The 25,295-nt window shown below is 37.7% G+C and overlaps 1 long non-coding RNA gene across 1 annotated transcript in view; it reads right to left on the bottom strand.

Moving 5' to 3' along the window:
• LOC125154807 (uncharacterized) overlaps nt 1-25,038 on the bottom strand; it is a 127,526-nt gene extending 102,488 nt beyond the window's left edge. Inside the window, exons 1-3 of the long non-coding RNA XR_007147939.1 lie at nt 24,941-25,038; nt 7,592-7,662; nt 6,969-7,034 (exon numbers count right to left, since the gene is read on the bottom strand). This is a non-coding gene — a long non-coding RNA (uncharacterized LOC125154807). The remainder of the gene's footprint in view (nt 1-6,968; nt 7,035-7,591; nt 7,663-24,940) is intronic.
• Nucleotides 25,039-25,295: the final 257 nt, after the last annotated feature.

Genomic DNA, 25,295 nt, shown 5'->3' with positions numbered 1-25,295 from the left:
GCAAAAAATCAAACAAAAAAAGTCCCTTCAAACTGACAGTTACCAGCGGAAAGGGGAGATGGGCAAAATGGGTAAAGTGGATCAGGAGACACAGACTTCCATTCATGGAATAAATAAGTCACAGAAATAAAAGGTATAGCAGAGGGAATACAGGCAATGGTATTATAACAGTGTATGGTGACAGACGGCAGCTACACTTGCAGTGAGCAGAGCATAATGTCTAGAGATGCTGAATCACCATGTTGTACACCTGAAACTAATGTAACAGTGTGTGTCAACTGTACTCAAAAATTTTTAATAATGGTTTAATTAAAACAAAGAAATTGGTGTACAATACAAATAGAAAAGACATCTGAAATAAAGAACTTGGTATAGTTATCAAAAGAGATGGGTCACCAATTAATTAATTTTTTTAAGTTAAAAAAATAAATACGTTATACTTTAAAACAAAAACATTTCAACAGTTAAAAAACAAAGTTCCTTTAGAATTCTTGCACTTGCCTCAGAAAAGTGGGTACAAAAGAGGCCATCAGTCTCCAGGACAGGATTATCTTTTGTTTCAGGGGTTAAAAGGCTTGAAAGTAATGAAATAAGAAGAGGAAATGAGAATATTGACAAAAAGTTAAACAGGAATTTGTCCCATACCCATACATACTCCAAGAGTCCTGTTAAGCACAGGCAACCTGCATTTATCCTGGTCTTGGGCTAGGAGACCACTAAATCAAGTTCTGGGGTTTAGAAAGAAAGTCAACAATGCAGGGGCCTGAAGAAACTGCCATAAAAAAAGAAAATGCTGCTGTAAACATTACCCCTCAGACTAGCCAAGTATGTCTTTCTCTCCTACAATAAAGGAGTATAAATAAACATAATCTGTATTTTAGATTATGCTCGGGAATGGTGTGTGGCTATAAAATACACTGTGGAAATCATCCTTCCATTCAGAAACTCAGTACAGCTGCTCCAGTAAGGAGGCTGTGTATGTTCTGAAGCTAAATAAACTTGTGTTCTAAGAATCTGTCTTTAGAAATAATAGCTCTGGATGCCGTGAGCAAAAATCTCAAGGATGATTGTAGCAAATGGCTTCAAACTGAAACATCTAGTCTGTTGGCAAGTGCCCTTTAGAAGGGAGAGCTTGAATTCTCTTGAAACAAAATCACCAATCATTCTCACCGGCCTGTGCTTATAAAAGTAGGGAAAACATAGGTTTTTCAAGCTACAGCTGCAAATTCAAAAATTAGTTTCTAACAGTTGATTTCGCTTTAGTAATGTAAAAAGTAAACCACCCCAAAGAGAACACAAAGAATTAAACAACGGCATCTAGAGATGTGAACAAAGATAATGGTAGAAAAAGCCACTTCAAATATCTCCAAACTTGAATTTCAAACTATGGTTTCTTTTGAACCTTATCTGTCTGCTTCACCCTCCATCCCAGCCTTTTTTCTTTCTTTCTTAATAGTAACACATGTCCAAGTCTTAAAAGTAACACAAAGATGTGTAAAATTGAATGTTAGTCTTCTAACCTCTATTCTCAATCCAAGTCCTTAGAAATGTTTTGTTTTGTTTTGTTTTTTGTTTGTTAATCATTGTCTAGCTCTTCACATGTTAAAGAAACATGATCTCTAATGTGTAGGTGTCCTGAGTTTGATTCCCTGTCCTCAAATTTTCCATTAGGAGCCAACTGTGTAGGGAGACAGAGAATCAAAAGATGGAAGCTCTATTCCTCGCTTCTGCCCAATCATGTTTGTGCCTTTGTGTTTCCTCTCTGGAATTAGTATCCCTATCTGGAACTTAAGGGAAGTGAAAATGCTGATTCTCGGTTCATTTATAATTCAAACCTTGTACACCAGCACCGTCTAACAAAAGTGAGCTATAAATGGGAGCCACATTGACAACTTAAAAATTTTAATAACCACATTAAAAAATAACAAACAGGTGAAACTAAATTTAATAATTTTTGTTCATCCCAATATATCCAAATTATTAACATTTCAACATGTAATCAATATTAAGACACTATCAACATTTTAATATTATTATTAACAGTTTATAATCCATTTTTAAACTAAGTCTTCAAATCTGGTGTACATTTGACACACAACATCTTAACTGAGACTAGCCACACTTCAAGTGTTCAGTAGCCACATGTTAATTGGTTGCTACTGTTTTAGTCAGCACAGTTTTATACCACTGTTGGACATTATTCCAAAGAAGCTCTTTTTCAGTGAGTAGCTCACTTCTGCATCTCTGTATTTGATTGCCTCTTTTACCAACAAAACATTATTATTGATTATCATTCGTGGCATTATCTAATTATCAGCAACAAATTGTTCAATCTATCTAGATAAGGTTACTCATGAAGTTCAGTATCAGAACTTTGATTAATACGAGTGTTGTTTCTCTATAATACATTTAGTCTTTGAGTGAATTTTTGTTGGTTAAGTCATTCCTATTGAATTTTAGATCATTTGCCCTGAGCTTTACAACAATTAGGATAAGTATCACTGTTAATTAACAATTTAAAATTGTTAACAACAATTAAGTTTAAAATTAATTTAACAATTAAAATTAACAATTTAAAAGCATTCTATGCTTTTTTTTTTTTTTTTTTAAGTAGGCTCCATACCCAGTGCAGAGCCCAATGCAGGGCCTGAACTCAAGATCCTAAGATCAAAACCTGAGATAAGGTCAAGAGTCAGACACTTAACCGACTGAGCCACTCAGGCACCCCTGTATCCTATGCTTTTAAAAAGCTGACTAAAATACTAACTGGCCTAAAACACTAATAGTTTTTTTCCAGAAATCACCCAGTTGCATCTCATCAATCATGTTCTGCACCTCTTAATCCTCTCACTAAAAAACACCTAACATGTTATTAAAAAAAAAAAAAGCATCAATAAGTAGTGAAACCTTATTGGATGAAATATCGTTTAAATGATACTGTTCTCCAAAAAATTCTACAAATAACTAATACTTTCCACAGGCCAGGAGCCATGTTTGCCTTTAAGGAATCCTGTCTTTGTGATTTAATTTCAAAGATTCCATCAAATTAGCCCATTATCAGAGGCTCTAGCATATATGTGATGGGCAGGGATGTAGGTTTGTATTCTAGGATATCTTTCCCTGAAGATGAGCCTTCTCCCCAAATTGGACACATTTTTAAGTAGACCTTTTTCTATCCCTCCATGCCTAAAAAACAAAATACGCTGGAATATGCTATATATCACCTTTGGTGTGTGCTATAAATTTAAGATTTTATTTTATTTTTTTTCAGTTTAATTTTTTATGTAATCTCTACCCCCAATGTGGGGCTTGAACTCATGACCCTGAGATCAAGAGTCACATGCTCTACCAACCGTACCAGCCAGGTGTCCCCCACCCCCATTTTTTTCTTTTTAAGATTTTACTTTTTTTATTATGTGTGCTATGAATTTAAAAGTAGTACATGCTCACTGTAAAAGAAAATGTTCAAATGAACCGGAATTATATAAAGTAAAAGGTGAAAGGTCTCCCTTCTCTTAATTATCCCCAGGTGTACTCCTCAGAGGTAACCACTGTGAAGAGTTTTACAAGTATCATGCCATAATTCTCCAAGCATGTATTACTATGTGTATGCAATGTACACATATGTATACATATGCAAACTTGGAGAAAGAATTTTTAAAGTAACAAGATTATAAACAAAATTCCAATAATACAGTGGCATGTAAAATAAAATGATGTATGTTCACATACAATATTTGAGGGATTATTATTTTTTTTTAAACATTTATTTCTGAGACAGAGAGAGACAGAGCATGAACAGGGGAGGGTCAGAGAGAGGGAGACACAGAATCCGAAACAGGCTCCAGGCTCTGAGCTGTCAGCACAGAGCCTGACGCGGGCTCGAACTCACGGACTGCGAGATCATGACCTGAGCCGAAGTCGGCCGCCCAACGGAATGAGCCACCCAGGCGCCTCGAGGGATTATTTTTTAAAAAGTAACAAATGATTCTGAAGAAAATATAAGTAAATAAAATGCAAATTGTAAAATGCAAAGTAAAATGTTCCCTACCCCACATTCCCACTGCCCAAAGGTAATAACAATTACCCATAGCTCTTTCTTTTGTGTGTACGTGTGTCCTTTGTAAAATTTCTATGAGTACACAGGAATACGTGCACACACACACACACACACACACACAAAACATATGTAAATGAAGATATAGAGAATATATATATGCCTAATGTAGTTATGAAATATGCTTTAAAAGGTTTTTATTGTGAAATCTAATATACACATAGATAAATGTACAAAATAACAAAGTGAACCCCCTTGCAACCACCAGCCAGATTACAAAGTAAAAACCAGGGTGCCTGGATGGCTCAGTCGGTTGAGAGGCCAACTCTTGATTTTAGCTCAAGTCATGATCCCAGAGTTATGGAATTGAACCCAGGATTGGGCTCTGTGCTGAACGTGGAGCCTGCTTAAGATTCTCTCTCTCCTCCTCTGTCCCTCTCTCCACCTTGCAAGCACTCTAGCTCTCTCTAATTAATTAACTAATTAATTACAAGAAAAGTAAAACACTTCCAGCCCCTTAAAAGCTCTCCTCTAGAGTCCTCCTAATTACCACCCTCTTTCACTCTCCCTCTCAAAGGTTTCCACTCTCCTGACTTTCAGAGTATTTAATTCTTGTTTTTCTTTTTAATTATACTGCCTAAGCACACAATAGTAAGCAGCATAACTTTTCTTATTTTCAGATTTTTAATAAATGGAGTCAAACCACATGTATTCTTTATGTCTGGTGCTTTTTTTTTTTTGCAATATTTATTTGTTTATTTTTAGCTTAATTCATCTTGGGTACCTCAGTCAACATATATAGAATTACCTCTTCCTTGTATCCATGCTATACAATCAACAAATAGCCTGAAATACCAAAGTATTTTCACTCTTCTGGTCATTACAAATAATATGTAAAGAACAACTTAGGTATTCAACTTAATAAATCTATTTTTTAACTTAAAAAGTAATCCTACTGCTGATATAAAATGAGGTCGAATATTAATTCAGAATTCTTGAACAAATTTCAGTTCAAGTACAATAAAATTTTAACAAGGGATATTCCTATCTTCTAAATTCTAGACCCCTTTCCAAAACTTATATTTTGCTTAGAGACATGGTGACATCTTTAGAGCACATTAGTGTGTGTTTTTCAAAGGCTAGTCCCTGGATTGCTGGCATCACAGTTACTGGGGGATCTTATTAAAAAGCCTATTTTCCATCATTCAACATCTTTAGAGATGGTCATGATAAATGAGTTAAGATATAGTCTAAAGTGCTATAACCAGGAGACTCCAATATACAGTAGCGCCAACAAGATAGAAATTTACTTCTTTCTCATTTAACAGCCCTATACTACACAGGCAGGCCAATGTGACATAGGCAGGTCTACTCCATAAAGTTGTCCAGAGAATCAAATTAATCTTGTTGCTCCATCAATCTCAGGGTGCGGCCTTGCTTCCATGGTGGAGGCTGGTCCTCTACCTTGTCCATGCACTATCACATTCTCAGCAGAGGAAAGGGGGACACAAGGAACTAGGGAGTAACTGGTCAGGAAGCACAGAAGCTGTACCCATTCCATTGGCAAAAAACATGCAGGCTGGGGAACTGTGGTTTCTGGCTCTACTGGCAATGTGACCTCCTAAATCTGGCAAGGGGCAGAGTTCAATTATTAAAAAAAAGAAAGGGATGGATATCAGGGAATAGTTCTTGGTCTCTGTAACACATGGGTATCTATACTGTTAGGAGCTCCAGTTTCTATGTCCTCAAGGTGTGATCAATCACCTGGCTGGAGAGAAGCTCTTTTATATTTGGTTTAACATCATCTCTCCCAATAACTCTGGAACTCTGGGCCATGTACACTTACTGGGAAAACCAGATATCAATAAAAAAATAACAGCAAATATCAATAACCTGCTAATTACATGCCAAGCACTTTATATAGATTATTTCACTTAATCTTTACAACAAGTTTATGGGGTAAATACTGTTACACTCTCCCTGTTTATAGATAAGGAGACTATGGTTTAGGGAAGTTCCTTGCCTAAGCCCCACAATTAGTCTGCAATTAGTAAGTGCTGGAACTTGAACCCAGAGCCTATAGGTTTAACTTTCGTCTGTACAGTGAGTGGTTATATTTAAAAGAACCTCTAACCTTAAAAATCTACACATGTTCAATATAAAAAAGTTGTTGAGGTCAGTGGTTTGGATATAAAGAACCAAAATCTTAGGCAATTGTTAGTAGAAGGTATTCAAGGCTGACCTAGTCCTAATAATAATAATACTACCATTAACTGATACTGAGTGTTTACACTCTGCAAGGCACTGTCGCATGTGCTTTATCTGTGCAACAACCCTACGTGATAGGTCCTACACTCATCTCCAACTTAGACATAAGAAAACTGGGCCATAGAAAAGTTAAGTCACTTGGCCAAGGTCACACAGTTGATAAGAATAATGTCTTTAACCACCAGGCAATACCACCAAAATAAAAAGAGAAGTTGATAATTATGAGTCATATTTACCAAAATCTGATATATTTTTCCATTTACAAGGCATGTGATAGTTAACAAGTCTTATTTTCAGTGGCATTATGAAGTAAGCTTATTATCATAAAGATGTGTGAAGTCTGCAGTCTGTCTAATGCACAGATAAAGCAATTACCAAGTTCACTGAACAGTATAATGATGAACATCTTACTTTGTCATTATCAATTAATATTTACCAATTCCCACACTGAATCCTAGAGATCTCCTGGGTATACCTGGTTCCCATTTTCCTTACGTCTCTTTTAAGTAAAATGATTGTCCAAAATTTGTATTTGACTTTGTTTATACAAGGCACCCTCCAGGATGAGTGCAAGGCACTAGGACAAGGAATGTTATACTTCCCTCCAATGACCAACATTTTTGCCCCCAAAACTTCACCTCACCTTAGTGCTTCAGCACACTTAGAACTGCCAACCTCATGGTTTGCTGGATTCTTGGGACAACTCTCACTATGAGAAAAGAATAGGCATTGTTATTGTATGAATTATTGAGAACTCCCAATGTATTATAGCCATCTTTAGGGAAGTGGGGGGAGGCCACAAAATAATTCTTCTTCATCAGTTCCATATCCTGATCACAGTGGTAGTTACAAAAATCTATACATGGAATGATATTACCTATAACTGTACAGACACAGACACACACAGACACACACAAATATATATGCAAATAAAAAATGATAAAAGTGGAACCAGGTCGATAGTCTAATTAACAATACTGTACTGATAAAATAAATTTGTATATCAGGACCAACAAAAGGGAGGAGACCCCAGTGACCCACTCTATGTCACGAATGTACACCTAAGTCAGCCTACTCTCACAGGAAACACCTGTCAAGGAAACTTAACATACACTAATGACAATCCTCCAGAGACTCTGCTTTAGCTAGCTTACCTTACTCTAGAAAATAGAAACTGTTTGACCTACAAGGAAATCCCCAACATCCTAGCCAACCATGCCCTGCTTCCATTTGCCTCTTGTAACATTCTATAAAACTCGCTCTTACCCCAAATCTCTCAGGAACAATGTTCCACTGTTTGTGAGACACTGTATTCCTTCAATCCATGAATGGTTTTCCTTTGAAAAAAGACATCAAACTTGTTACTAAATTATATTGTTTTTGTTATCTTACAGTACCAATGTCAATTTCCTGGTTTTGATATTATATTGTAGTCATATCACATATTGTATTTGTGTTACATATAAGATGTCACCATTGGGAGTTAAGAGAATAGTATACAGGAGTCTACAATTTTTGTAACTTCTTGTGAGTCTATAATAATTTCCAAATGAAATATTTTTAAGGGAGACAGGTGTAGAAAGGTGGTTCCTAGACCAGCTATGGCATCCACTGGGAACTTGTCTGAAATGCAGAATCTCAGGCCCCAGACCTGCTAAATTAGGATCCACATTTTAACAAGAACCTCACATATTATTCACATGCACATTAAAGTTTAGAAGCACTGATATATAAGAAATAAAAGTGATATTCAAGTAGTGTCAGAAAGGTTATTCCAGAAGCTCACGGTCTGTTTGCTTCATTGGTATGCAGCCATTTCAGCCACATAGGGTATTAGCTTAGAAGACCTTCCTCCAACATGAGTTAAATACTCTGCCTTGAAATACTTAATAATTTTATCTTTGAGGGGTGCCTGGGTGGCACAGTCAGTTAAGTGTCAAACTCTTGATCTCGGCTCAGGTCATGATCTCACAGTTCATGAGTTTGAACCAAGCTCTGCACTGATGGTGAGGAGGCTGCTTGGGATTCTGTCTCTCCTTCTCTCTCCCCCTCCCCAACTTGTGGGCTTTCTCTCTCTCTCTCAAAATAATTTTTTTTAAATAATAATTTTATCTATGAGTTTGAATTTTCTAAGTGAATTCCTAAGAGACTAAAGAGCATGCACTGGGAGCTTGGAGCCTCAGCTTACCAACCATCATACTTCCCCACCTTATAGGGATGGGTTCTCAGCTGCCCTGGCACTTCAGGACCCTACTCCTCCAGGTCCTCATCCAGTAATGCTGCTGGCCTCCAGCCCCTCTGGGCACAAACAGATGGGCCCCCTTGCTCCCTGAGACAACTCAGGGAGGTTTATTGACAGTCATCCACATCCCAGACTGACAGCACCATGGAGTGATCATCTTATAAGTGGAAGATAAGTCTCTCATCTACTGCTGATCCAGGTACCCAGCATGTTCCAGCATGGAGATTGTACTACCCTCAGAGGTCCCCCATCCACCATGGGTTCCCACAGGTGGCATGCCTAGGGGAAGGGGAGATACTTGGCATGACTTCCCTACCTCTTGCCAGGAAATAGGCCAGTCCAGTGGCTGGTGGGGGGGGGGGGGAATCCAAGAAGTGAGTGGGTGGTATGTATGCTTAGGTACAGAATGGGACTCTGTGAGAATCTGCATTTGCTGGGTGAGTATCCCCATGCCTAAGGACATGAAACATTAAATAACAAAAACATCATTACAGATAGAGAAAAAGACAGTGGAAGAAAGGAAAAAGTTTTATATTTTAATTTTATTGTCTTTTGAAGGAGGGACTCCATATATTTTCACTTTGCATTAGGCCTGGAAAATCATGTAGTCAGTACTGCAGAGGTCATTGGGAATCAAAAGATGAAATGCCAGCATCTGCATGGCAGATGCACGGGCCCAGTGGTGAACTCTAATGGGTACCAAAACAGCCTTTATTGTTAGATGGCTCCAGGAATCCCTCACCAACATTTTTTCCTGTCTCTCTCTTTAAAGGAGACTTTCCACCATGGAAATAAGCCAATGCCGAGAATGTAAGCACATATCTCCTAATTCTTTGTATTTATACTATTACCCAGGTAGGGTGTCCAGGCAGCTCAGGCTGGGTGGTGGGTTTGTAAGAGGAGGGTAATAGTATAAATACAGGTCAAAGATATGACCAACTGTAACACTTCCTATGCTTTTAAAGATTAAAGTTCCTAAGTGGCAGAATAGGGAAAAAAAAGTGGGGCTTTGGAATAAGTTTAGGGAGAGAGAAAGAGAAATGATTTAAGGATTTAAGGACTATATTTATAGTTGCTATATGTTAAGCTCTCCCTTAATCCATTCATAGAATTATTACTTAATGAGCCACTCCCTAAAAGGTCACTAGTGAACTTAAACCACTTTCCTCTGAAGCACTATTTCCATAAATAATATATTAATGAATAAAAAAGTCATATTCGGTAATAAAACACATTACTCTTCATTTTCTTCTTTCTCTACTCTGGGCAGTACCAATCTTCCTTTTACTTAAATCTTTTATCTTGAACTAATAATATTATTGAGTATATCTCATATATAACTAAAGAGAAAGCAAAATTTAAAGAGTATTTTTTTCTGGAAAGATGCTCTCAGTGAGTTTGTTTAATGGGATAAATACAAAATTTTATTTGTAGAATGATCTCAGTTTGAATCTCATAAATAAATACAATTGTGGCTAGGAAGAGCTGGTATATAAAGTTTTTTTTAATATAAAATTTATTGTCAAACTGGTTTCCATACAATACCCAGTGCTCATCCTAACAGGTGCCCTCCTCAATATAAAGTTCTCAGTAATTGTTGTCTTAGGGCATGAGATTACTGGTGGTTTTAATTTTCTTCTAATTTTCTTCTTCTTTCTATTTCTCTGTATTTTCCCAGTTTGTCCATAGTGAATATTATAGGGGACATTATCACCATTACATGATAGGGCCCTAATGCCTCTGATACTTGCTATTCTGTAATATGAACCACCTGGATTTTTTTTCAGAAATGTATCTTGATCTTTTGGATACTGCCACCAGCCCCCTGACAGAAGTGAGAAAGCTAAGTGCGAATTTCCCACATTTCAGGGGTGTTAATTCATTCAATAGCCTAATTAAGTCACCACCTGATAACCCAATTCATTACAACATATCAGACTCTAAACACCCAATTAATTTGCTCCTCTGCTCTACATGAGCCTACATATCTTGACTTTGTTAACTGAATCATGAAGTTTGTTTGTTTTTTAAACCAGTGATTTCCATATTATGTTGTAGGAAGGTGAGTTGAAGCAGCCTAAAAACTCCTTATTACAGTTGTGACTTGACTTACAATCATGAGGAATTTATCCTAATAAAGTGCATCCAGTATGTACATACTAAATAATTGTAACTCTTAATTTTTCATACTTTCAACAGCTTTCAGGTAACTTCTGTATTCCCACTATATTTTCTAGACAGAACATACCCTGAAATGATTAAAATTCAGACAGCAAGTTCTGCTGGTAGTGATCAGGAACATGCTATCATTTATCGAAGGCCATTTTACAGAAAACTAAAGTACAGAGAGGTTAAGTAACTTGTCAAAGGTCATACACCTGGCAAGAGACAGGGCAAGGATCTAAACTGAGCAAATGTGGCAGCCAAACCTGTGCAACAGGAAAATAGGGAATGAAAAAAACCCATCTGCCAATTTATTGATCAAATTCACAAATATTTATTTAGGCCAACTGTGCAAAATGAAGCCTTCCTCCTCAAGAAGCTGAACAATCTCAGGGTGATTAGAAATGCATATGAGTAGGAAACTTCCCCTTAAGAAGCTAACAATTTAGTGCAAGAGTTAAAGTACAAGCAACATAAGTTTCAAAAATTAGGTAAGAGATGGGACTGGATGTTCTTTAAAGTACCTTTCAACTCTGGAAGTTTCTGTGAAACACTTTGTCTTGTCAGTTTTGGTTTGAAAATTTAAAAAAGGTTCACATAAGCTAGTTACATTTATAAACCCAAACTCCAGGCTTCAAATAAGGAAAAATAAGCTCTGGCTTAGGTGTTTTAATTCTGCAACTGCAATACCAAGTTAGCAAATTTGATTCCCTTCTCATGTACAGAAAAAAACAATTTACATCATATTGTATTTGTTTGTATACTTGCTTTGAATCCACAAACTAGAAATGCTCTGTTTTAGCTACAAAGACAGAAGAAAGCCCTGTCCAAAATATATTTAAGCCATTGGTATGGACAGATGGAAATGATGCCATGCTAGGTCTACAGAATACTGATAGAGAATCTGAATTTTGATTGCTTATGTTTGATGGGATTTTCAAATTACTTTTAAAAGTAGGTCATAGGTGCCTGTCTGAATTAGAGGAAGATTCTCTAGGGATGCCTGCTATGTTTTAAGAAATCTCTCTTGGCCCACAGATGCCTTGTCCCCAGAAAGAAAAGAACCCTTACAAAGGCAACAATTTCTACATTGTCTCCTATATGACCAGAATGGGGTGGAGCCACAGAATTTGATACCCCCTAGCTAACGTCAAGGGACCAATTAGTATATTCACAGTTAATTTAATGGGATCCTGACTAACATCATTAAGGGCACAGTAGGCAATAAATGATTATAAAGAACCTTGTGAAATTCCCTAGATATCTATTCCTGGTCTACCTCCCTTATCTAATACTATCTGTGGAGGCACAGATGACCTGGAAATGGAAATTGTGTAACTAATAATTTCTAATTGAAAGAAATCTAACTTAAGTCTGTGTACACTGTTCATTGCATGTTATATCTTAGTTCACACCTGGGGAATCTAAACTAGTTAGTGCTAACCTCTTTGGAAGTCTGACACTCAGTCATTAAGTTTCACAACACCTACTATGCTAAGTGAAATAGTATTTTAAAAATTCAGTTGAGGGACAATACTTTTTCCTAGGGGAATTTTGCAACTTCTTGAGAGATGACTCAGAGTACCAAATGGAGTGAGGTTGTTGTTAAAATGCAGATTCTTGACCACTCCCCAGACCTACTAAATCAAACCTTTGAGGGCTAGAGCCCAGGGACCTTAAGTTTTAACAAGTTCCCCAGGGGATTCTTTAGTACACTAAAGTTTGATAACTTCTGCCCTAGGGTATCACCGATCCAAAGCTAAAAATCACTTGTTACTACCAAATGTTATAAAATGTTCTACTTCTAGCATAACTTTGACTGGCTATAGAAAACCAGTACTTGTTAGTACTAGAAAAATTCCAGCCACAATTTGACTTTTCATATTTAGGTGCATGATTCAGCATATAGTATAGATGCAATACAGCACTGCTACAGAAATCTGAGCACCCTGTACAAGGCTGCAGTAACAGGCTCTCTTTCCCACTCCCTGCACACAACTGGTACCAGAATTGTTACCTCCCCAAATTAATCACTGTCTTTCTCTTTCATTATCATGTTCTCTCATATTCCCAAAAGTGAGGATAATGTTAATTTTAGGTAACTCATAAAAGCTAGTGCTCTTTTCCCTTATCAGTATTTTGCCATTTATTTTTCTTTTATTGTTCTTTTCAGTGTATTTACTGATCAACTAGCACAAAAACTTGTCCCTATGGTTGCAAATTTCTTCAACCTCCTAACAAATATTCTGCTTTTAAATAATATTCTTAAGTTCATCTTAAGATGAAGTTCTTAAGAACTGACAAAATGACCCCCCAAAAATGTGAAGGCATGAAATTGGCTTCAGCATTCCAAGAGAAAAGCCATGTCCTCATGGTATGTGAGGTTATCCCTTAGGCACCTGAGAATTCTTTCACCAAATCCAAAATGTAACAAGACCTTGGGCAGAGAATTTTTTGCCTTTTGGAGAATGTCAGAAGTCTAAAAGCTTATGTAACTATTAAAGAATTGGTAATGCAAGAACTTTTTTACAGAAGTTTCCATGCCTGTTTGTTTTTCAGGAAGAACTAACAGCTGGTTCAAACACTTGATGAAAACATTTATCTATCTAACTGAGCTCATACATACTCTGGAAACTGGAAGGTACCTGTTAAAAAATAAAAAGTTCAATTGCTGAGGCACCAGAAATCAAACCTCTTTCATAAAATTCTCTCAATCAGACATCATTCAGCCTGGCTCTATTAATGTCACTTCTCAAAAGGCAGAAATCTTAAATGGGATGAATCATGACAGCTGGTTTCTACCAACCGCCACTCCACCAGACAGGAAGCTGGCTGTCAATGGGGGTTAGGGTGTCCAGGCAGCTCAGGCTGGGTGGTGGGTTTGTAAGAGGAGGGGAAGCCCATCAGGGGAGCTTCTGTAGATGAGCAGCATAGAAAATGGTTCTTTTTAAAAATTTGCAGTTTGATGGTGATGCAGAGAATGCTATAATTGAATACCATAGTTCACAGCTTTTTCTCTATCTAGGAAAGGGATATAAGAAGTATGACCACAGCCCACGCTGAATTTATAATGAATATGTAAACTGAATGAAGATAGTAGGACTAATCTATTTGTTTGGAAGAAAATTGAAAAGGAATTTGACTAGTGTGCTGCAGAGAACTTGTTTCTTTCTGCCAGAGATGGTTGAAAGCTAATTCTACTATAAAGCTATGATAAGGACATTGTGTGGTATTTAGCAAAAGGATAGACACATAGATCAATAAAGAATAGAGAGTCCAGAAATATAACCATATCATAAATACTATGATCAATTAATTTTGACATAGATGCAAAGGCAGTTCAATAGAGAAAAGATCATCTACTTTGTACAAATCTATACGCAAAAAAAAAAGGACCTAGACATATACCTCACATCTTACACAAAGATTAACTCAAGATGGGCTACAGACTTCAGTGTAAATGTAAAACTACAACACATTAGGGAAAATAGATGCAAAAAAATTTGTGACTTTTAGCTAGGCAGAGTTCTTAGATATAACACCAAAAGCACTATCCATAAAAAACTTATAAACTGGACTTCATCAAAATTAAAAAAAAAAATTTGCCCTATAAAGACACATTTTGCTTTGCATAAGACACTTTTTTTTAAGTTTATTTATTTATTTTGAGAGAGAAAATGCTTATACATGAGCGGGGAAGGGGCAAAGAGGGAGGGAAAGAGAATCCCAAGCAGGCTTCGCGCTGTCAGTGCAGAGCCCTACACAGGGCTCGAACTCACAAACTGTGAGATCATGACCTGAGCAGAAATCCAGAGTAAGATGCTTAACTGACTGAGCCACCCAGGTCCCCCTGCTTAAGACGCTTTAAAAGAATTTAAAATATGCCACAGACTGGAGCAAAACATTTGCAAATCACCTGTCTGCCAAAGAACTTATATCCAGATTACATAAAGAATCTTCAGACCTCAACAATATGAAAACAAACAACCCAATTTTAAAAATGGACTAAATATTTGAAAAGACAATTCAGCAAAGAAGATATGAGGATGGTAAATAAGCACATGAAAAGATGCTCTACATCATTAGTCATTAGGGGAATTCAAGTTAAACCCCGACGTGATACTAATATGGACCCTGTAGAATGACTAAAATTAAAACCAAAAGACTAACAATACCAAGTGCTGGTTAGTATGCAGAGAAACCTGAACTCAAATGCAAAACAGTACTGCCACTTTGGAAAACAGTTTGGCAGTTTCTTAAAAGGTAAATATACACTTACTATATGCAGTTAATTCCACTCTTAGGTATTTGCCCAAGAGAAGTAAGACTTATGTTGACATAAAAATCATTTGTGAATGTTTATAGTGGCTCTATTCCAAATCACCAAAAACTGAATATGATGCAAATAAATGTTCTTCAACTAGTGGCTAAAAACTGTGGAGCATGCATACAATGAAATACTGATCAGTAAATAAAAAGGAACAAACTACAGATACATGCAACAACATGGATAAATCTCAAATGTATTATGCTAAGTGCAAAAAGTTACACTGAAACGGCTACATCTGTATGAGTCCATTCATACAACATTCTAGAGAAGCAAAACCATAGGGATAGAGAACACATCAGTGGTTGTCACAAGAGTCAAGAAGAAAAGTCTGACTACAAAGGAACAGCACGAGGGAGTTTTCTGGGGGTGACAGAACTGCCCTGCTTGTCAAATGTATAAAAAAAAGTAAATTTTACCATATGTAAATTAAAAATAAATTTTAAAGAGTTTATTCTGAACTAACACTTGAATACTTTACAGTAAACTTTCAGAGATATCTGTCATTGCAAACCAAAAAAAAAAAAAAAAAAAAAAAACCCTCAAATTTTCTATTTTTAAAGTAAGTTTACAATGGCATGTTTCTTTTTTGGCAAATATTAAAAAATAACATCTATCTGTTAAAACCTATATGTGTTTTTTTGTTGTTGTTAATTTTTTTTTAACGTTTATTTATTTTTGAGACAGAGAGAGACAGAGCATGAACAGGGGAGGGGCAGAGAGAGGGAGACACAGAATCGGAAGCAGGCTCCAGGCTCTGAGCCATCAGCCCAAAGCCCGACGCTGGGCTCGAACTCACGGACCACGAGATGGTGACCTAAGCTCAAGTCGGACGCTTAACCGACTGAGCCACCCAGGCACCCCGACACCTATATGCTTAGAGTGAGTATGTAAAACAAAAAAGGTTAATTTTTTTAATTTTTTTTAATATTTATTTATTTTTGAGAGAGAGAAAGAGAGAGAGACAGAGCACGAGCAGGGTAGGAACAGAGAGAGAGGGAGACACAGAATCAGAAACAGGCTCCAGGCTCCAAGCTGTCAGCACAGAGCCCAACGCGGGGCTCGAACTCACAAACTGTGAGATCATGACCTGAGCCGAAGCCGGATGCTCAACTGACTGAGCCACCCAGGCGCACCCAAAAAAGGTTAATTTTTAAATCACAGAATAAAAACTTTTTTTTAAAGGTTCAGGACCCTAAAAATGAAGCAAAGATACTGACCAAGTGAAAATTACATAGGACAGACCTCTTCTTCCATGTACAATTTGTCAACATTTAACAAAGTTACATCATGCTGCTTAGCTTTCTATACTATTGAAGTTTGATACAATCCACTGACTGTAGTACCAGTATTTTCACCAGGAGTCAGAGTTATAACAAATCATTAACATTCTGGACAGTTGTTGTTTTTAAGAAGTGTGAATATCCCTGTTAGAGGCTAAAACTCTTTGGCAGGTAAATCATATCATACCTTATACCTTTTACATTTTTTAATGTTGGCTCAATTGAGAAATCCTGAAGATAAATCACAATTCAAATACCCAGCATATTTAAATCACCTAAATCATTTTACACATAAGAGAAGTGATTTATTCAAGGTAAAGGTTAGAAGAACAGAATCAAAAACAGAGAGCAACTTATCTTATTAATTTTAATGGCCTTGCTTTCAAGATCACAAACACAAAACAAAAACATTTCTGTTAATAAGTTATCATTAAAATAATTTGCTCCGACAACTTAAAGGGGGCATTATCACTTTAAGTACAATGTATACCCAGCGAAATTTATTAAGTATGTGGCTAGTACCAACAGCAATGACCTCTTACTAAATTCTTTTTGCAAATTATCACTTCAGCTTCACACTGTCATTATTCGACTGATAGTACTCTGTTTCACCTTCCAGATGATATATACAGCCACCTCTGATCATTGGTCGCCCTGCTTATTCTCTCCCCAATCATCTCATGTTCCCTGTACATTTCAGACCAATGTGCCTTCAGGCTACCCCATTACTGCCTACAACACTTACTTTCTGTCATAATATATCTAATGGATAAAGTGTCCAAGGTCAACACATTCCCATGGGTGTACCCTAAATAAGCGCAATGCCTGAGAAGCACCTGTTAATTTCCTACCCTCTTTTTTTTTTCCCACTCCAAAATACATTTGAATGTAAATGACTGAGAATGATGGTACTACTGGGAAAATCTTGGAAATATATACAGGGATACATACATATTGTAGGTATTAAATACTCCTGTCAGTAACAGTGGCCCACCATAGCCATGGTTCTCAATGTGAAAGAGGTGTACAGCCCTTATAGTAGGTGTAGTTTGGGTAGACTCCCCTGTTCTTTTTCTTCTCCTCCTCTTTCCTCAAAACTTCCCTCAGAAGACTTGTCCAGTTCTATGACTCTTACTATTATTTCAGTGGGATTGACTCCGAGGCCTAAGGCCCACAATTCCAAATGTCTGAACATTTTCACTCATATATTGTACCACCACCTCTAACCTAAATCAGCTCCCCCTTCTGATTTCCTTATTTCTTTTCAAATCAATACTATCTTCTAGCAAACAAACTTGAAGCTACTACTTATTTTTGGTTCCTCATGCTCACTCACCTCTCATGCCCAAATAAAGCTGTCAAATCAGTCAACTCTGCCTTCAGAAAGTCTTTCATATCCTTCTTCTCGTCTCTGTTCCCATTATCAATATCCTAGCATAGGCCTCATTACCTTTTGCCTTTCTAATTTAGCTTCCTTTTTCCAGTATTCCCCCATTCCAATTCATTAATCATACTGCTTTCATCTGGATAGTCCTAACCTATGGATTAGAGTATATCACTATCTGGTCAGAAGATGCCAATGGTTCTGCATTGCTCACAGATAAAAGTCCATAGTACTTAATTCAATAATGAAAACTCTCTTCACAATCTGTCATCAACACATCTTTCTATCTGCATCTGTCACAACGGCTTTCATATGCCCTGTGTATCAGTTAAACCAGATTACAGTCTTTCACCAAAACACCTTGTGATAGCAAACCAGTATTCTTAAGATCCCTAAATTCGGAATGTTTCAGGGGCACCTGGGTGGCTCAGTTGGTTAAGCGTCTGACTTCAGCTCCGGTCATGATCTCATGGTTTGTCAGTTCGAGCCCCACAATGGGCTCTGTGCTGACAGCCCAGAGCCTGGAACTTGCTTCAGATTCTGTGTCTCCCTCTCTCTCTGTCCCTTCCCTGCTCACACTCTGTCTCTGTCTCTCAACAATAAATAAATGTTAAAAAAAAAAAAAATTAAAAAGAAAACAGGAGCCAGTATCTTTAAAAAAAAAAAAAAAGAAAAGAAAAAAAAAAAGGAATGTTTCAATAATCTCATTATCACAACTACAAATCTCTGATGTTCCAAAGCTAACTTTTCCATGAAGCTTTTCCCAACACCCAACACCAACACCTAAGCTGAATATGTTCTAGCAATCCAGAACTTCCTATACCACTGAATTAGTGCCTTTATGGTACTTCTCATCTAATAACACTCATCTTCATACTTTGCCCTGCTTTGTTTCTAATTTTGTAAATATTTTATCCTGTAAGGGTCATGTTGACTCTTAAATTTCCAAAATCCAAAGCAATGGCAAAAGCTCCCAAAATAGTAGGCCATAACAGATCAAAAGATCAAAGATGATAAATATGATATTTGATTAAAAACAAAATGGAATCAAGGCAGCCTGCAATTCTAATTCTTTAAGTAGAAACAAAAAGCCTTCTGAATTTATATGTGTGATATATTTATTCTGTGCTTTTCACCATAACATGTTCTAGAAACCAGGTCATAAAGTATCATTTTCCCATGGGAACAGTGATATTATTGGGGATTGTGCTTTTCAACAAAGACTCATTATCAAATAAATCATAGATAGGAGCAACATTCAATAAAAACAAAGATATAACAACTGTAAACCTTTATATTTTAAAATTATAATATGAGCATTTTCAAATGGGTGTCCACATACTATGCATATTTATTATACTGAGGTTCTAATATATCACAAATTATCTATGCTGAACAAAAAAATTGAATTAGTTTTCATAAATCTCAGTAAAGTCAATATGCTAATTATAATGAACCTAAGATGAATTGATCACTTTATTTGCCATCTTACTATTTAATATGATATTTGATGTTTGTGTGTGGGGGGGGGGGTAGGTGACTCAAATGACTAGTTTTACTTTCTTTTTTTTTTTTTAATATATGAAATTTATTGTCAAATTGGTTTCCATACAACACCCAGTGCTCATCCCAAAAGATGCCCTCTTCAACTTAGTTTTACTTTCAAGACCAACAACAAAACCAACAGTGTCTCTGAGTCTCAGGTACCTCAAAGGTAAAATGAATATATAAAACAATGGCTACCTCACAGAATAGGGAGAGAATTCAAAAACACAATGGAACTTTGTTGTTTTTAAGCTGTAAAGTTCCATCAAGAATAAGCTATTATAGAAGGGCCTGAATGGCTCAGTTGGTGGAGCATATGACTCTTGATGTCAGGGTTGTGAGTTTGAGTTTTGGGTGTAGACATTACTTAAAATCAAACTCTTAAAAAAATAAGCTATTATTAATTATCAATATTGTTCTTCATGTTGATGGCATCTGGCTCACTATTAGCATGTTTAAAAGTGAAAAGGTGAAGAGGTGTTTTGTCTCCTCTGGTCTTCCTACTTCCTCAGTTTATTCAGATATACATTTGTGTTCCTTTTTAGTACAAAACAACATGGAAACAATAAGAATTGTGAGGTCACTCTATCACCCTTCCCCTTTTCAGAACTTATTTGACACCTTTCAGGGCATCGTGAATTGCACTGAAAAGCCATAAAAACAACTCTTATGTGCAAGAAAGGGACACTTTGGTCACTATAGTGTGCAATTCTATGGACAGGACATGTTTCTCAATCAGTATGGGAGGGGAGAACTTTCCTCGTGTGCAGGAGAATTAACTCTGAGTCTTTTGCTTCCAAAGAACATACAACTTCCTTGAGACTGCTTTTCAAGTAGGAGAAGGCAAGCAACAAAGAGGGAAAGCAGGCCAAAGAAGTATTAGTGAATACAGATCATCGCCCTCTCAGAGTTTTGTCTTTGGTATATCTGGAAGATTGAGTGACAGCTCTGCCCACCTAGCCTTCTCTACTCAGCTCCACCAAGAAGAAGGGATCTGAACTGGAAGGGAGGATAAAAGTGTGGTGAGGGGTACTTTCGTCACTCCCACATCACAACTTTTGAGAAGAACCCTACTGTCCTAAGAGAAGGAAAAGACTTTAGAGACTAAGATAGTGTAGAGGTAGAAGTCTAGAGTTTAAATAGCTTCCCCCAGGATGAGGAAGGGCAAAGGCTGCCAATTCCAGGAAGACTACACCCCAAGTCCCCTTTCAGCTCCTCTAGAAAGACCACACCTGGAGAAGGTTAGACTTGGTCCCCCAAAGTTGCCAGTCTCAGCAAGGTTCCCAGATGCACATACCTTCCAGAAAATCAAATGGACCATCATCATATATATTTTGTGTCAAGCAGCAGTTAGAGTTTCAGTCTCCCTTTCTATAATTTCCATCAGTGCCACCATCAACCCAACTGCCAAACAAATACAGAATCTAAGTAAAACCAGTATGTTTGCTACATAAGCCCAGTTTCAATTCAGGTCATCTGGTTTCTTCCATCTAGATCATACCCAATAAACCCTTCCTGAAGGGAAATTTTTGAGCTTCTCATGAATTACGTCAGCAGTGATAGACATAGACTAGATAGTCTTCCCCATATATTCTGGGACCTTTGTAACACCTGTGGATTTATTGTTCTACCACACAGTGAGATGGTGGGGGGAGGGGGGGCTTAGAGCCAGATTTAGCAATGATGATGATGATGATAAGCAACACAATGTGACATTTATTACACTTAAAGGGAGTGGAGTAGAAAATAATCACATGTGATATAATAATTGTTTAGCTTAAAATCTGTGTTTAGGCAACAAATATTTATGTCTCTCCTGTAAGTATTTCACTTTCTCCATGAATATTTAGTGAATTTCTTTTAAAACCATAGAGCTCCTACTTCACTTGTGTCTAAGGATAGGAAGACACTTTTTGCACAGAATTAGGGAAGTCCTTGAAAGGAGAGCAGTGTAATGGTAAAAGGTCAAACATAATGGGGACATGAGGCATCAAGGAGAGAGAATTACAAGGGGAAGAAGTTCCACCTGGAAATTCTTCTTCCAGGGAGCTCCTCTGCTGTATTTCTATAAAGTTATGTGTTCTCTTTTCCTAACAGGAGCCCATGCATTATATTAAGACATTAGTAGGAATTGTTTTATAGGTACCTTAAAGAAACACTCACAAAATTACCAAGACAGGTATAAGAAAGAATGGCCTTGTGCACTGGAAATCATTAAAGCAAAGGTTGAAAACCAGAAAGCTGTGGGTTACCTGAGGCCCAAAGAGTTTTTTTAAATATTCACAAAATGTTTATGGAAAATTTCAGGTAGGTGCCAACAAGTAGAAATCAGAAAGCTCACATAAAAATCTGAGATTTTCAAGTTTTCTTTAAAAACTGGACTACACTGGGCCCCTTCATGTTCACCCTACAAAAATCAGCTGGACTAGGAAACTGCTAAACTCTTTCAACACCCCTAGCTCACCACAGTCCAGCACCTTCAGTCCCTGTGGCACTGTCTGGTCCACTTCATTTATCTTGTGAACCTAATAACACCTGAAGGCATCTGAACTGGTGATCTCAGCTCCAATAGAGAAGTAAGAAATGGTCATTAAATACATGGTGATCAGGAAAGAGGCATGGCCTGGCATTTCAAGACGAGCAAAGACTTTGATGTTCACAGTCCTATTTTCATTTTGAAAAAAAAAATTTTTTTTAATGTTTATCTTTGAGATAGAAAGTGACAGAGTGTGAGCAGGCAAGAGGTAGAGAGAGAGGGAGACACAGAATCCGAAGCAGGCTCCAGGCTCCAGGCTCTGAGCTGTCAGCACAGAACCTAACGAGGGGCTCAAACTCATGAATTGCAAGATCATGACCTGAGCCAAAGTCAGAAACTTAACCGACTGAGCCACCCAGGCACCCTCAACTTTTTCCATTTTGTACGCTAAATATAACAAATGAAGCAGGCCTTATATCAGTTTACTTCTTTTTGCCTTTTCTTTGCACTAAACTATCATATATTTATTTCTTCTCAGTTATTAATTCCAAAGAGGTACGTAGTGTATTTTTTTTTTAATGTTTATTTATTTTTGACAGAGAGAGAGACAGACCATGAGCAGGGGAGGGGCAGAGAGAGAGGGAGACACAGAATCCGAAGCAGGCTTCAGGCTCTGAGCTGTCAGCACAGAGCCTGATGCGGGGCTCGAACTCACAGACCGTGAGATCATGACCTGAGCGGAAGTTGGAGGCTCAACCGATTGAGCCACCCAGGTGCCCCAAAGAGCTACTTAGTGTATATAGTGGCTAGAAAAGCCAATTCAGACCTACCTATCCAGGTTTTAATAGGGTGCTTTTTAATAAACAAAATCTCAGTTTCCTCACTCATAATATGAATGTGTTCAACTAGAATTACCATTAAGATAATTTTTAGTTGGCCTCTCCCCATCTATACCAGGTCTTCTTATCTAGAATCTACTCAGCCCTATAGAGGGATTCAAGTTCCACTGACTCCAGACTTCTTTCTTTGAATTTTTGAGCTGATCACCACCACCACCACCCAAATTAGCATTTACTAATTCTCAATTGCTTTGCTTTGAGTGCATTGGTCTGTTTGCCAGATTTAGAGACAAAATTCCTTTAAATAAAAGACTATGCAGTTCAATTTTTAAATCCTCGACAGCATTTTACACTTAATTGGCCTTCAATAATTATTTGCTAATTATTTACTCTGAATGATACAGAAAATATCTATAAACTGGAAAACTTCCCAAAGAGCAACTTTTATCAGAGTCCCCCTCCCCCAAACCAATTACCCTTATCAGCTTGCCCATCTGATTCAGGTAAGCATAATGGTACTACACAATGAAGAGACACAGTACTAGATTACTGTATTACTTTGTACATGGTTATCGCTTCCTTCCTTATTTGAAAAGCTCAAAAGGGGAAAAATATAAACAAACAATAATTCACTAATAATAAGTGATAACATATTCCTAATTTCTTAATAATATTACACAGTGAAATATGTTACCTACTAAATCAGGTATGAGAAAAATATTCCTACTGCAACAGAGGAAAAAAAAATCAGTTACTGGTAAGGTGCTGCAGGTCAGACATTTGAAAACTACAGTGAAAATCACCCTTGATCTTCCACCACCTTCTGTGTGTCATCAGAAGTCCTGAGTAACAAGAGGCCAAGATGACATGTGGGCAGGGATTTACCCACTTTCACCAGAAAAGTATTGAGACACAGGTTCTCCTTGTTCTGGTCAAATCTCTCCCCCTCATTCCCCCCCCCCCGATAATTAAGGTTTTAGATTTAGATATGTGGTCAGTCCTTCCCTATTAAAGTAAAGTAAACATAAGAAAAGAATAATTCAAATACGAAATTATTTTCAGTGATTGCCTTAATTTCTCTATTCAATGAATTTAAGATAATTTACACTTTAGTAAACTGAATTAATAAATGTTAATCATGTCTTAACAGCTAGCAAATTCTAGTGGGTTGAAATTAAGTCAATTTTAAAAATGCTCTCCTGTGATGGAACCAACAGTTAATACAGATGTTTCCACTTAACCTATACTCTGTGGAAGGAGAATTAGTTCTGTAATTCATTTTACATACATTCAATTCTTGAAGGTCTGAATCAAAAGGCAATGTACCTTTAGGCTGGGGAAGGGATTAATTCAGGTGGGGGGTGGGGGGGGGTGGGGGATGAATCATGAAAAACTCCCACTTGGATCTTTCGGGAAAATCACAGCCCTATCCAATTTAAAAGGGTGGAAAAACTGTTTAACTGCCTATCAATTTTTCTGGGGAATCCCTATAAAACACAATAAGGTTTTACAATCTGATGGAAACAACAACCGTTATCAATTTTTTTAAAGTAAATTTTTTACACTGCCTTTTAACGGTTTGAATTCTTTCAATGGTTTGTTTTCATCTGGTGTTTCACATCACCCTGTTAATTCTTGCTCTCCGACAGGAAGCCTGTCAGTCTACCCAAACAGAGCCTGAAGAGGGCTCTGGATCAGGCTCTCTGCTTTAGCCACGCCTACACACGGAGCACCGCGAGGAACGGAAAAGTATGCCCAGCCTCCGCACACCCTCACACCACCAGCTCCTCTACTTAACCTCCGATTGCTTAAGCCCTAGCTAGGTTTTCCCACATCCCTGTGGAATAAAATGGGCAGAGTTCAAACAAAGCCGAAAAATGACAGCTGTAGATGTATCTTTTAATTTAGGTCAAGCCCAGGTCTAATTTAAATGGTCCTTTGAAAGGAGATACTCCAAATTCCATAAAAAGGCACAACCCTGTCCCTATGGCGACTTCCAGAGATACGGTATATGTTCCTCTGGGATAAGAACCCGGATAAACTGGGAAAGAACTAGAAGTTCAATTTTCTATAGTATTGTGCCAACCACACCAAAGACACTTAAGTCTTTAGGGATGGTGTTGTAATTAAGGTGCTACATATATTCTAGCACAACTCCTAAAGCCTAGGGTCGATTCACTAATTTCAAGGTTAGGGTGAAATGAAGAAGGGCGTTCTCCTCAATTCCATCTGCTCAACGGCACTAAACTGAGTTTTCAGAAGATGCTTTCCAGTGACCCCGCCTACTTTGTTCTCCCTCACAGGCACACACCCAGCTCCACAAGTTTCCGCAACCGTCGGGGAACGAAGTCCTTACTTGGCCACACATTTGGGGTGGGGGTCTTCCTCTTCAAGGACCACTCGGGGAGGAAGAGATTCCCCTACTCCCCCGACTCTCCACTACCACCTCCTAAGGGGCGGGGCTCCGACTCTAGGTTACCAGGCCAGGCAAAGTGAATAGCCAATTAACAAGGGATCCCCGAAGGCAGCCTGACCAATAGCGGCCGGCGAGCCAAGAGGTCCAAATGTGACGTCACGTGTGATTAAATTGGCGCGTCACCTTGACGTCAGCCGCTCACCTCGGACGTCCCGTCCCGGGAGCAAAACTCCAGCGACTTTGGGCCCCGCCCCCGTGAGAGTGGAGGACGGCCAATGAAGGCGGTTCTGTGAGG

This window comes from Prionailurus viverrinus, chromosome A1, assembly GCF_022837055.1.
Source record: "Prionailurus viverrinus isolate Anna chromosome A1, UM_Priviv_1.0, whole genome shotgun sequence".
Lineage (NCBI taxonomy): Eukaryota > Metazoa > Chordata > Mammalia > Carnivora > Felidae > Prionailurus > Prionailurus viverrinus.
The sequence above is the reverse complement of the archived record's forward strand: the minus strand, read 5'-3'. Positions and strand labels throughout refer to the sequence as shown.